The sequence below is a fragment of the Notothenia coriiceps genome, unplaced genomic scaffold, assembly GCF_000735185.1.
Source record: "Notothenia coriiceps isolate Sejong01 unplaced genomic scaffold, NC01 NC01_scaffold00018996, whole genome shotgun sequence".
Taxonomy (NCBI): domain Eukaryota; kingdom Metazoa; phylum Chordata; class Actinopteri; order Perciformes; family Nototheniidae; genus Notothenia; species Notothenia coriiceps.
This window is the reverse complement of record NW_011351697.1, coordinates 1,136,450-1,147,102: the sequence shown is the minus strand read 5'-3', so window position 1 is coordinate 1,147,102 and position 10,653 is coordinate 1,136,450. Positions and strand designations below refer to the sequence as shown.

At 43.0% G+C, this 10,653-nt stretch overlaps 2 protein-coding genes across 2 annotated transcripts in view; both read left to right on the top strand.

Annotated features, from left to right (window-relative positions):
- klf3 (Kruppel like factor 3 (basic)) overlaps window positions 1–10,653 on the top strand; it is a 39,912-nt gene that overhangs the window by 13,030 nt on the left and 16,229 nt on the right. The window lies entirely within an intron of this gene.
- The window catches only part of wdr19 (WD repeat domain 19), a 17,171-nt gene that overhangs the window by 4,882 nt on the left and 1,636 nt on the right, over window positions 1–10,653 (top strand). The window lies entirely within an intron of this gene.

Below are 10,653 nucleotides of genomic sequence, written 5' to 3'. Positions count from 1 at the left end.
TGCAAGCAGAACAGGGAAATCGGAAGTCATGCCAGAGGGAACCTCCAGACATCCCCCACTCAAACACCACCCTTGCACCAACCTCGATAATCGGAGTCCTCGTGTTCGAGGGCTCCGCGTCCACCTCGAACCGGCGAACCGACCGAGCGAACGGCCCGAACTGCCATCATTCACGGCATCTACATGGGCGGCATTTAATCGTGGAGTTCTGATCGCCTCAAATCGCATCAAAGACGACGTCCGTCAATCCTTCATCCCACTGGACATTGACGAAGTGAAAGCATAGTAACAAGGTGCAACATAAAAAACAAGGCATCGGAAAAAACACGGTTGTAAATGGTCGCTTTGCAGTTAGACGACGACAAAACACAATGTGGAGAATTAGCGTGTGTGACCTATAAACGTTCGTCTCGGTTGCGTTCTGCAATTTCCTTTGATGCCGCGTTCTGCGTTTCTTTTTACCGTATATGTTCAATAGTCGGGGAGATCCGACCTGAATCGTCGGGATGCTCCATGCAAAGCAAGGACAAAACACGATTACCATCACCAACTCGGACGTCCACACACACGCATACTATACGATACGGATAACGCGGATGAAACGGATGTCGTAACAGATCGAACACGTGATCTAATGACACATCACTATACACGCGGCAAATAAAAGATAAACCGGCCGCAAATTGTTACTACTGTGATTACGTATAGTAATGTATCAGATAACAACAAGATGAACCATATAAAACGACAGAAGTATTGGGTAGAGTGCCCAACCTTATTCAGGGTGTTCTTATTTGGGGCCATAAGATATAGTTCTGGGGTCCGGAGCAAGATAATGACGCTCCCTTACGGTTGTCGACTCTTGAGCTGGTGGACGAGGCGGCTACTACATCTGCTCGGATTTTGCGGCCGCGGTCTGCGGGTGGCTAGGGTCGCTGCCGCGCGCCTTGTAGAGGCAGCGGATCGCACACGGTAGACCATCGTCGGTAATGTGTCGGGTCGGGTGTTGGAGGTTGCAGTCGAAGACTTTCGGCAGGTGCACAAAAATCACGATCTTTCATCTCACGTTGTTTCTCTTGAAATTTACGGTATTTTTATTTACCCTGTAAACGGAGGTACAAAACGTGATATTAGACACAATCTTACAATAATGAATCCGAAGACGGCTTCGAAGATGTGCCTGTGATATCGCCACTTCGCTACAAGCATTGAAGGCAACAACAACAGTAGAGACGGCCCATAGTTGTCAGACGTGAACACCCGACAAGACACCGACTCGATCAAGTAATAGCAATTGAATTTAGCTAGCAAAATCTTTGAGAACTAGTGCCCGTTTGGTGACCGGGGACTGCAACATTGAGTTGCAATTTATGCTCGGAATTCGCGTTGAGTGTTGAGAGCGAATGAGAATCGCGTCACGCAAGAGATTTGAAAACGTATCAGTGCCGGGGGGGAAACGCTCTTTCTTTTTTTTCAGCCCCGGGGGGGTTGTGTTTATCAGTCCAGAGTCGACGCCCGGTCTCTAAGATAAACCCCCGCTCTTTAACCTTGCACCCTGACACCCAATGAATAAGGCGTGTTATCTAGAGTATCGCGTAGTAAGTTATATAACGCGCTCGCAGGATGCACGAGTAGTGTTAGCATAGACAAGAGAATAGATAGAGAATCTACCCCTTGTTGTCCAAAGGGGGAAAATGATATAGTTTACGACTGAGGGCAGCGCAGATAGAGTGTGTGTCAGGACGACACTCGTGGTACGACAGATTGAGACAGTGTTTTGGTGTGGTTTGTTAGAGAGGACGTAGAAGTCTGCATGATCGCTGTGTTGTGCTCATAGATGTGATAAGACGGCGGACAAGGCTACTAAGTAAAGAAGTAGATGAAGAAAGATTAACATTAGGATATTCAACGAAAAAATGTCCGTATAAAATGAGACATAACGAGAGTGTATTTAGTTCGGGATGTATAATAACGATAGATAAAGTCTAAACGATAGAAAAGAGGAAACGTTGCAGAAAGTAAGTACAACAAAGAGAGTCGATACAAAGCAAAAAAGTTTGATGAATACCTCCTAAACTATTTCGTAGCCGAAAGAGCAATGAAAAAGACGGCTACCATTTCACAATAAAAAATCCCATCCAGACTCACACAGCCTGGAGGTGTATCCTCCCCAGTCCCGCGCGTTGTCAGCTAGAGGGGACCCTTCTTAAAAGTCCTCATAACTGTCAATTTGGTCGTAGTTAGACGCGACGTGGTAGAAGATCTGCGGTTGTATTCTCTAGATACCTATGTAGAGAGTTGTGGTTAAACTTTGTCTCTGACATTTGTCTCTAAGAGAGAAAGTACCTATAAAATGTTTGTGAGGAGGGCAAAAATTGCAACAGTCATGAAAAAAAACTACGACTATGACTGAGTACGGCACCTTAGTGTAATAGGGACAAGAGACATTTAAAAGTAAGAAAGAATAAAGTGTGTGGGTTGGGATATGTGAGATTATGAGGTAAACTTATAGAACATTGACAGCTTAGACGGTATAATTTGCATCGCAGACCCGGAGCCATAGTCGTTTTTCTCATCATACTCTAACTTTCGCGTGGAGTCTTCTTTCGTAGATGTATATTCTCCTGTTTGTCTGACAGAAGCCTCTGTTGGTGGATCGTCTGTCGGAAAAGTATGTGAGTCGTCTACATCGATAGGCTATCATCGAGTGCAGACCTGTCCTATCTAGGAGGTACAAGACTGTTCGCTCTGCTGAGGAGTGATCACAGGTCGAACATAGCAGAACAGAAGACCTTGTTATCTAACGTAGTCGTAGTGACAGATGTGAGAAACACTTGAAGAGATTCGAAAAGTTTGAATAGTTTATCGAGGATTATATCGGAAAGAATCGTCGCATGCTGACGGCGCGTTACGCGCGAGAGATCCGTCGGCTGCATAATGTTGAGAATATATACGGTTCTTATAATATTAACTTCCGTCAGTAAGCGCGCGTGAGATAACAAAGACGGAGAAAGTACAGACAGTAAGTATTCAAGTGGGACTAAATGAAGTTAGGATGTAAGAATTCACGATTGCTACTTGTTTATAATGAATCTTTGTAACATAAGATGTGGTTCGAACAACTGGTGATATTCTATAACGGTATAGGCAGATGTATCAGGGGCGTGGCCTTTGTCGAATAACCAGGAAATACACATTTCGATCGCTTCTTCTGTCGTTTACATAAATCTTTTGGTATATTTGGCTCCATAGGAACACTTTGAGGCACATTCAGTACCAGTGTGTGAGGTTGTGGTTGCGATGCCGATATGCGGACGCGTACAGCGAGCAGGGGCGAAGCACCCCCCAGGATTGCCAAAGCACCCCCTAAGCACCCCCAAGAAATATGTTTTTTGATTTTTTTCGAAAACTTTTTTTTTTTTTTAATTAAATTAGAAAAATTATTGATTACGTCAATGCAAATGTGAAACAAACAAATGTTTGACCAAAAACATAAAGCCAACACAGGTGATATGATTAGGTCAATGGCCAGCACCCATTAGATTTTTGACATACCTATAGGCTAAATTACTTTGCGACACTTGAGTGACTTCCTGTTAGCTGGAGCGCCAAATTATTTGCTAACAGCAAAGTGACAAATGGATCGTTTTTTAGTCCTTAAACGTCCACATGTGGACACTCAATCAAAACCAACTGAAAGCGAGAGGGATTATGCACATAATAGGCCTCGTGAGTACAAGTAGCTTACTTGGGTCTCTGTGTTTCATTCAAGCTCTGCTCTGTGTGTGTGTGTGTGTGTGTGTGTGTGTGTGTGTGTGTGTGTGTGTGTGTGTGTGTGTGTGTGTGTGTGTGTGTGTGTGTGTGTGTGCGTGCGTGTGTGGCACGAGCCATTTTGTGTGCGTGCGCAAGCGAGCGAGAGAGAGAGCTCGCGCACCGGTGGGTATCTACCGGAGATCGGTGTGGTTAGCATCTGGTGCTAGCTAGCCAAGCTAACGGATATAAGGAGCTTTTTCAACAACAAGGTGGAGGGAGAACTCTCTCCTCCTGTCAGACTGAGAGTCTCAGATAACCTCAGCTCAGGTGAAGTAAAGGACTCTCAGTGTTTAGATAGTTAACTTTAGTCTAGTTATCTCAGTGGGTCTCAAACGGTTTGTTTTAAAAGGGGAGTGATTTGTAAAATATCTATAAAGAAATAGTAAATCTGTTTACAGTTCTGTTTCATATGTATGTTGAGAGATGTGTATCCATAGATCTCTTCATTTTGCTCTCAAAGTGCACCAGATTGATGCTTTTAACTTCAATATTTAAAAAATAGGAAAAAATTCCTACAGGAAGTGAGGTCCACTCCCCACTTGTAAAAATAGCACTTTACCCCTGATTACACCTATATACCGTGAGCTGATTACCGAGCCTTCATTGTAACAGTCGCGGGTACACTGTGTGTGCGTGTGGGGAGTGTTGCAGTAGAAAATTCAACTGCAGCGCTGGTGCATTAATGGGAAACCCTTAATGTTTGAGCACCCTCTATGAAACGTCAAGCTACCCCACAGCACCCCCTAGAGAAAATCTCTGGCGCCGCCACTGAGTGTAACCCATTTAAATCACAGTAACTATAACGGCGTTACTGAATGGGAATAGGTAACTAGTAACGTTATTAGTTACCGCAAAAGGTAGTTGCGTTACAGTAATGCGTTAGTTTGTCACGCGTTAAAAACTAAATCATGCTTCAAATAGCGCCCAACGCCCACTACACCACGGATTATCGGTAGTGAGAGCCGTGCTGCATTTTCCTCCGGTCGGTTGTGATATAAAAACAAAGCGATTATTTTTGTTGTTGTAAACTCACGTGGATTAAACTACATGTATTAGTGCATTCATTTCAATTTGCGAACATATACATTAAATGATCGTGAGGATGATGATTGAAAATTGTTTGTTTGAGCCGGGCTGCATTTCCTGATGAAAAAACATAGCGATGGTTTTGTACTTACGCCAACGTGAATTAAACAACATTATTTTGTTAAATAAAAACATGGTGATATTTTGTAAATGATTACATGTCTCTTATTTAGCACAGAATATGATCCTATCCGTGACATATCTTAACAAATATCCGCCATATCAGGTAGGCTACCTGTAGATCTATCAGCTGTTTATTTCATATGAGTTCCAGTGTGAGAGCTTTTCACGGCTCCCCCTGGTGGATCCATGATCCATTGCAGCTGGTTTCATTAAAATTACATTTATTTATCACGGTTGCGTACAAAGTCCTGCGGGGGGGGGGTTTCCTTTTCAGCAGGGGCCCACCCCGTGCAGATCACGGACCCGCACGGGTAGGCGTCTGAAATGAAGTGCTACATCTGTATACTTTAGCTAGCTAGCTTACAGCAGTAATATCGAAAGGAATCATCAAGTTTCCAGTGACAGTTGGCTCGTCTCAGCTACCGTAGGATTTTAATGTTCATTTTATTAATTTATCTTCATGATTTACCTAAATGCTTTTTGCTGTTGCAGGTACTTTCTGCTTGGATGCTAAACTGTAGTTTACCGCAGGAAGGATGTGGGCTTCGCTACCGGACTAAACAAAGACAAGTGAAGGTATTCATTAGGTGGTTTTGATGGTGTAAACTGTCCTTCTAGCCTAAATGTGTGTCAACAATAGTTAGTCAGCTAATTTGATTATGTGACTGTCTGTCTGTTTTGGCCCATGTTTCCAAAGTGTAGCCTGCTCTTTGGAACATATCCAATACGTTTCCTCGAGGCTATCTTTTTTTGCAGTGCAAATGCTCGTTCGTACACCTGTGCACGGTTGTCCCACTGTAGCCTGTGGTCACAAGCAAGATTGACTGACTTCCAAAGAGACTAACACAAGCACAAAAGGAAAGTGTTTACATATCCTGCTATCGCTCCAGCACCCAGACTCTGCTCTCCCCCGAGCTGCTTCTGTCCCTGTGCAACTCATGTCGCTCTGCCCCGCCGTTCAATAATAACGTTCCCTTTACTGCTTCAGAGCTATCTCCATGAAGCTAAACAAGATAACTTGCACCTGGAGCATGTTGAAGCAGCCGTTCCCAAACAAAAATCAATCTCTCTGTCAACACCGGGCAGCCAACTGACACCCAGCGCATCCTCAGAAGCCTCTAACCCCAATAACATGCAAGATTACCCAGAGTGAACTGATGTATCTTACACAAAATGTGCCATTGAGCGGTTGGGAGGAATCTTACATAACGAGCTAGCAATGAAACTGGGATGATCATTTCATAATCTTTTGTCTGCAACTGTCTTTAGAAGGTACAGTTTGACATACTGGGAAATCTCCTCATTCCTGCTCATGGCCACAACATAAAAAAAAACCCATTATTTTCTTTTATTTGTATCTGTATTTAAATGGTTTTAGGAAATTATATAAAACGTGTTAATAAGGAGGGGTTGCTAGGTGGACTATGGCACTTTTGTAGAGAGCCTGGCAAACCCCCTTTCAGTGTTTATGATCATCTAAGCTAGGCTAACTAGCTGCTGGCTGCACTTTCATATTTGCTGCAGAGTGGTATTGATGCAGGTTAGCTGAATAGATACACTGTACTACTCATGCAACAACACCTTCACAGGTTGTTGAGTTTGTGTGCACAGTGTATTAAAGGGACCAAAGGCGGATTAGTATGTATGGAGATCCTCACCTCGTACTGTGAGAAAACAAGACACGACTAGTTGCAAAAGATTTAGGTCTTATTGTTTTTCTATTAGACGAGTTTAATGGAAGTTAAGATACGTAAAAAGTACATTTCCGGCTTATTTTAAGATGCAAGTTAACTGGACCTGAAAAGCTGCATTTTCATTGTGAAAATGAATCACTGATTGCAAAGAGAAAAAAACATGGCTCGTCATTTCTAATCATCCTTACAGCAGTCCTATATGTTTTGTATGTTATTGCTTCATGCATTATTAAAACATTCCCCCAACTGTTGAAGATGAATCACAGCACCTGTTTCCTGTTGAATACAGATGTAATGGTATCAAAAGTCAATAACGAGTGTGGTTTATTCTAATCTATTCTTAACTTGCCAACAGGATGTGTTGTGATCTCAGAACATGTGTTTTATAAGCACCATACTGTCATCTGGACCATCGCATGGGGTCTCCTTACTTAAGTATAAAGGGGCATATTCTTTGACTGTGAACTACAGTTAAGGTTAAGAAGAAAGACAATGGCATGTCACATTTGGGAAATTAAGAAACTCTAAATAATTCAAAGATGATAATCAGATTGATCATTTCAATAAGTGTGCCTTGCAATATATGAACACATCTAGCCAGACACAAAGGGAACTGTGCTCTCCACGGCTTGACCTCCTGTTTCCTACTGGTTCAGGGTCAGACCTCACCCTCTTCTGCCGCCAAAAGCTTTCAGGCTTTGGGCCCCACCTCGTCTGTGGGACCCCCCGATGCACTACCTGATCACCACAGAGGTCTCGCACCAACCCTGGCTTTATGGGGGTTATTTAGGGGTGCCTCTCAGGCCATGATGACCCTCCCTGCAGGGACACAGCCTCGGGGCAGAGAGGGAGTGTCAGGGGATCAGCGGGGTCAACATTATCCTCTCCTACTCTCAATGGCCTTCATTTGACCAACCTTCACAAACGTATAGAGGCCCCCCACTGGGAGCGGACACATGAGGGCAGTAAGGGGAAGGTCACATGTCCCAATTCTTGGTGATAGGTGAAGAGAACTACTAATGCTCTTTATCAGCATGGACTCAAGTCTTCTGTATGTTGAACACGAGCTAGCGATAGTATCTGACACATGCGTCATCCAGAAGCTACTGTACCACCTGTCAGAGAGCAGGTGGTTCAGTATATTTAGCAGCTGGGACTCCGATGCTACATCTGCGACTGTGTGACATGAAAACTGACTGAAGATATGCTGCTTATCACACAGCTCTTTTTTTAGGAATTCAAAACAAAACTCACTCCTTGTCAGCTTGTAAACACGGAGTGGCATGTTCCATAATATTTAACTTGTTCTTATGAGTGTTATATATATCAATGAAAACCAAGTACACCGTAATGTTATAAAAAAACTTCATAACAAAAGGGGAAGATTGTAATTCTGAAGCTATACTGGCCCCATGAGGCCACAGTGTTCATTAGAATGAACAAAACTAACCTTTATTCCTATTTCACACTAAAGGGTATGGAGCAAATTGTCATATTATTGGTTTGCTGTTCAAGCTGATGTTTGAAGTGAAAAAGGACAAGGAATTAATCAAGCTTTTGTATTTTGTTTCAACAAAACATAATGTGTGAAACAAACAGCAACTTGTCAATGCAGATGCAGATCTACCTGCACTCTCTGAATAACCCAGCTTCCCCAAATTTTCGTTTTGGTGTTTATCTACGGCGGGATCCTGAGTCGTGGCTGTGCCTATTGCTGTGGTCCTGGATGGATATCCTCGTAGATTCATCTTCCTAGTATACACACATGCATTTCCAAACATTTGGACTACCTATGTTGCAAATGTATTATCTTTTCAATTTACACACGGCATCTATTGCACGTCTGTCCGCCCTGGGAGAGGGATCCCTCCTCTATTGCTCTCCCTGAGGTTTCTCCCATGTTCCCCTTTAACTGTGGGGTTTTCTCTGGAAGTGTTTCCTTGTGCAGATAGTCAGAGTCTCAGAGACCAGAGAGTGCTATTGTCATACATAGAATATTAGTAACAACAACTCACGCGAAGTCCACTGAGAAAACAATGTAATTTGTGTTTGGGCTATATAACATAAATCCATTTGATGATTGATTTGATTGATTGTTGATGTGATTGATGCGAAACTTCAAAAATGTTTCTAAAGAACCACTACAAGCTTATCTCTCCCCTCATGCCACAATGCTATCTCTTGGACGCCATATGCACTAGGCTCTTATGTTTGCTCTTTCACACTGCCAAACAACTCCCATCCACGCTTTTGACACAGGGTCAAACTACATATCTTTATTCAACCTTCACAGATCACATCCAAACAGTTAAATATAATCATGAAACCTCTAAAACTGACCTAACATATAACAACGTTTAATGATCATAAGGTCTCTCTCATGAGTTTGATGATGTTGGGAAGATGCCACGACAAACAAACAGATATCGGACCTACTAACATAATTATAGACAATCTCCTCTCAAACTATCAAGCTTCTCATAACTAACAAACCTAACATTTATCTTTACACCCAATACAACATAAATATGGGAACTTGAACATAGAAATCAATGATTAATTATGACTCCTCCATCATCTCTATTTATGGAAAAAAGACCCAGCAAAGATGCTTTTCTAAGCTAAGGACAAATTAATGAGCAGAACGATTCTGGACTTGCAAAACTGAATAGTGATATGCAAAAAGTCTGGACAATTATCAGAAATCGCGCAAGAGCCCTGACAAAACAATAAAGCGGCAAGATCATTGTGATGTCAGACTCGAAGACTACACTTACATAATATTACTGCCTCACAAGCAAACTAGCAACTGACCGCTACTAATTGTGTACATAACTACATGATCATCAAACATAATCTTCAATATGCTGACATACCATACAGGATCGAGCTGTAAGCCTCACGCCGGTCGCACAATACAATACTTACGCAATACAACCACATACACCAGTGGAGACACCACACGCTCGCTTTCTGCAAGCTCAAAAGGCACGCAAAACAAGAGGCCGATATCACTAGGAAAAACCTCGACATGATATGAGCTTTGATCCGACTGTATGATTCTGCATGCCAGTCAATTCATCACAAATGTAAGCGGGTGCTTCACTACACATAAATACAAGTGCATCGCATGTGAGCACTGATCCAATTTTACAAACTGAAAAAGTTCCAATGACGAAAAACCGTTGCAGATGCATCAAGAACGAAGATTGGTCGAGCGACCAGCACATATACGGAAAAGCGTCGCTCCAGTCATCTAATTGTGCCTGAGGCACCACCGTGGCGGTATTTAGCTCGTGCCAGACCGTTCTGTGCTCAGAATATAGAATCCAACTTCTAACACCACTTCAGAATAGAAGATCAACTCGAGGACAGCAACTATATCGCAGCAGCAATAGCATATTGTCTAGACTCACGTTCATCGTAGCATCTTTACGAAAGCTGAAACAAGTAAATCCATAGAAATAATCCAATTGTGATGCAAACACACAACTGCTGCGCGGACCCGCTTCATTGCGTGTGCGATGCGAGTTATGCACACAGAGTGCAACACACATGACCCCGCCACATGACTAGAGACTTGAACCAACCATCATACCCCCCACCCCTGCAGCGATAAATCCTCTGACTTAGCTCACCATGACCACTAACCATAGCTGCAGTCGCTCAGTGGTCAGGCAACCTGGCGTGGTGTAAGGGAGAGGTCTCCGGTTCCCCATAAGGTGGGCTTGGCCTGTTACATGGAGCGTGAGCTGAACCTAGAAAGCCATGATTATGTTCACACACTGCTGACGAGACACATTAAAAAAGCACATATAGGATTCTTATTCCGTTCCTCACGCAAATGGACAAGTAATATAGATAGATATAAAAATATGCCGCAATCAATCACCTTCTAAAGGCAAGATTAAATCATGTCCAATACGCCTAGACATGC